The sequence below is a fragment of the Camelus ferus genome, chromosome 34, assembly GCF_009834535.1.
Source record: "Camelus ferus isolate YT-003-E chromosome 34, BCGSAC_Cfer_1.0, whole genome shotgun sequence".
NCBI classification, from domain to species: Eukaryota; Metazoa; Chordata; class Mammalia; order Artiodactyla; family Camelidae; genus Camelus; species Camelus ferus.
Genome location: NC_045729.1, coordinates 9,616,373 through 9,620,369, shown reverse-complemented (window position 1 = coordinate 9,620,369; position 3,997 = coordinate 9,616,373). Strand labels below are relative to the sequence as shown.

The 3,997-nt window shown below is 44.9% G+C and overlaps 1 pseudogene; it reads left to right on the top strand.

Annotated features, from left to right (window-relative positions):
- Positions 1-604: 604 nt before the first annotated feature.
- On the top strand, positions 605-1,556 carry LOC102506602 (annotated as a pseudogene).
- Positions 1,557-3,997: the final 2,441 nt, after the last annotated feature.

Genomic DNA, 3,997 nt, shown 5'->3' with positions numbered 1-3,997 from the left:
GTTCTGTGAGGAAATTATCAAACTTGATCAGGGGGTTGTGGGAACCCCAATTTTTAGCCAGGTAAGACAGAAGCATGGATAACCTGGGACCCACTACTTGCCATTAGCATCTGATGTGGGGGCAGTGTCGTGGGACAGAGCCCCTAAAGCTGCGAAGTCTGGACTAACTCCAGGTAGTGGTGTCAGAATTAAATTAAGTTGTATAACATCCAGTGGGTGTCCACAGAAAAACAGACTATTTCTTGGTTTGAAAAACCCACACATTTGGTGTCAGAGTGTTGTGAGTAGAGAGAATTTTCCTTGAACTAAAACCCAATCAGAAAGGCTAAAATTTAAGACTTTAATGCCAATCGCTGAGGAAGTACAAAGAAACAGGAATGCTGCTTCACGGCTGCTTGGCAAGTATATTAGTACAACCCCCTGAGAAAAGGGACTGGCACTATCTGCAGGGTTGCAGTCAAGCACACCTTAGGACCCAGAATTTCCACTCCTAGGAAGAGAGAACAGACTTGTGCACCAACAGGCAGCAGAAGTGTTCTCAACGGCATTATGTCTCAAGCTGGAAATACCCAAATGCACGTCAAAAGTAAAATGGATACCCTTTCCTCTGCCGTCCGCGCTCTCTTCTTTGGTCGCCGAGTCCTTGGCAGACGGGAAAATGGCCACAAGCTTCCTAGTGCACGAGAACATCTGGTTCGCCAAGGTCAAGTATGATGACGCAGAAAGGAGATTCCACCAGCAGATGCACGGCCTCTGGAGGGTTCCTCACCCAGAAGACGGCCGCCAGCGAAATCTCGCGACAGCTCTGCAATCTCGCGAGAGCCAGAGGAACCATCCAGAACTCCACAACCACAGGAAGTTCGGGCGTGGGTGGCTCCAGCGGGCGAGTGAGAGCTGCAGAGAGCTGGTTATCGGGATTGCCCGCCTGGCAGCAGAGAGGATCCTGCGAGGGGAGTAGCAGGATCTGCAGCAGACTGTGTCCAAGCTGGAGGCCCGGCTAAGGGCGCTGGAGAAGAGCTCGCCCGCTCACCGGTCCGCAGCCCCGCAGCCCCGCAGCCCCAGCGAGTGTCTCCCGTGCGCCAGGTGGGGCTCCCCCACCCCTACCCAGAAGGCGGCCTCCGCTGCGGACGACGAGGACCATGACACTGACGTGTGTGGCAGCGACTAGGCGGAGGACAAGGAGGCTGACCGACTGTGGGAGGAGAGGCTGCGGCAATACACTGAGAAGCCGGCCCTGGTGGCCAAGCCCTCCATCCTGGACATCAAGCCCTGGGATGACGAGATGGTCAGGGCCTGGCTGGAGGCCTGTGTGCCCTCGGTCCAACTGGACCGGCTGACCTGTTCCAAGCTGATGCCTGTGGGCCACGGCATCCACAGGCTGCAGGTCCTGTGTGTGAAGGAGGACGACAAGGTGGGGACGGGCTTGCTGGAAGAGGGGATCACCAAATCCCAGGAGCACATGCAGAGCGTCCACAGTGCTGCTTTCAACAAGATCTGAGCCCTGGCACTGGGCCTGAGTGTGTGAAGTCTTGCAGCAGGTAAAGACTGAGATTCAAAAAAAAGTAAAACGGAGAAGTCAATTTTAGGTATATACAATAGAAGATTATAAATGAGGGAAAATGAACAAACTACAGCTACCATCAGATCCTGGGAAAATTTCACAAAAATGTTGAGCAAAAGAAGCCAGTCAGGAAGGCATTTATACTGTAGGATTCCATTTACTATAAAATTCAAAACAGACAGAACCGTAGAGTTTGGGGCTACATCGAAACTAAATAAAGCCAGTAAAGAAGTGATCACCACAATAGCCAGGGGAAGATGAAGAGCACATGGCAGAGAGCAGGGGTTGGGGGTGGGATGGGGCAGGTTGGAAGTGCTGGCAAGATTCTATTTCTTGATCTATGTGGTCGTTACATGAGGGTTTGCTTTGTGATAAATCATTAGGGCACACGTTTTTGTTTCTTGCGTTTTTGTATATGCTTCTTTTTCCTCCAAACTTTACCTTTTGAGATGTAATTGATTTAGTAATAATAGAGAGGTGGAGTTTTAATTAACAGATATAATTGACATGTAACATTGTATTCGTTTTAGGTGTACAACATAGTGATTTGATACATGTCTATATTGCGAGATGATCCCCACAGTAAGTTTAGTTAACATCTTAACATCACCCCACACAGTTAACAGTTTCTTTTCTTGTGATGAGAACTTTTAAGATCTACTCTCTTACCAACTTCCAGATATACAATACATACTGTTAACTATAGCTACCATACTATACATTACATCCCCAAGACTTATGTGTCTTACAACTGGAAGCTTGGACCTTTTTGACCACCTTCATCCATTTCACTGCCCCCACCTCTGGCACCACCAATCTGCCCTCTGTATCTATAAGTTCAGCCTTTTTTTAGATTCTACATGTAAGTGATACCATACAATATTTATCTTTCTCTGACTTACTTCACTTAGCGTAACACCTTCAAAGTCCACCCTTATTGTTTCGCATAGCAGGATTTCCTTGTATGTGTTTTAAATTTCAAAATTCAAAAGCTTAAGGAAACTTTCAACGTGAGCTGGTGGGTGGTGTCTAATGACACTGCTCCTTGCAGCCAATGGCCTGTTAAATTCAGCCCTGGCCTTTGTTGGGCCTCAAATAATCTTGTATTACAGCCCAACACAACAATCCTTACTGAAGCTATCATCTCACTGATTTAAGTGAAGGACTTCAGAGTTTTCTTTTTATGAAAGGTGAATTATAAGGTTGTCAGAAGAGAAAGAACAGCAACCATTTCAAACCATATGTAGCTTTAATTAAACTGCCTTAGTTTAAAAAAAAAAAGTGTTCTCTTTTTTATGTGTCTTTTTAAAGTATTCTACTACATCTATGGACTCTAAGACCTCTGTTGGCGTGCTCTGCTTCCCATAGAACTGTCAGTGTGCTCACATGCTGAAAACCAGGAGGGAGCCAGCAACCATGATTGTCACCCCTCTGGAGCTGAGTGAATTATCTGCTTCTGGGCCGTGGTAGTCTGTCTTTTAATATATTGGCTTTGGCAGACCTCGACTCCCGTGTCATTCCAATTAAGTTATTAAAATTAAAGTAAAAGTGCTTAAAGCTGAAGCGTTTTGGTAGAAGTTCTTAAAGGGGTCAGAAGTCTGTGCCCTGACTTCTTAGCAAGTTGCTTGCCCAGTTTTTTTAACCTGAAAAAGAAACTATTCTGAAGTTTCACACTGATATTCTGATAGCTTCTCTGGTTTCCTCAATTTCCAATTCACCGGGATAAAGTTTAACCTCTCAGTGTTTGGGGGAGGGGGAACCTCTATTTGTATGAGAAAATTAAAATTTGCAGTTAAAAATTCTCTCCACTGGCCTTCATGCTCCCCTAACCAAAGCTCAACTTTTCATTGACCAAAATCTCAAAACTGGTATCTACAGACAAAGACACATACCTAGAGTAGAAGAAATCAAATGGGAATTTTCATGTGCTTGGTACAATTGAGTTAAAATTCACTTGTTGTGTGGAGAAAAGGCAACCATCCTTCTCATGCCTGAGCATACTGGCTCCTTGAATAAATTTCCGTAGTCAAGACTGGGGAGAAGGGGACGTATTTCTGATGCCAGATAAAACAGAACAGAAAAATTCCAGGTTAAATACTAGAGAAATCTCTTAATGAAGATATTTTTCAGACTAGGGCAACCTCCTGAGGGAAATGATTTGAAGTGACATCCTTTGAGACATTTAAATTATAGTGGATAAAATACTCGAACCCACCATGAAGAAACACTCTTTGTGGAACTCACGGGAAAATTACTGGGGTTTATAATAGACCTTTTCTAAGAGGGGGTAAGCCTGTAAGGCAGACCTGATGTTGAATAAATGTTATTTTTACTGGAGTGTGGCTGCATTGTAACTCTGTTCCTCCTTCTTCAGCGAAGAGCATAAATGGGTAGGTTAGCCAAAAATTAATAGGTTTTTCTTAAAGCAGTAGATTT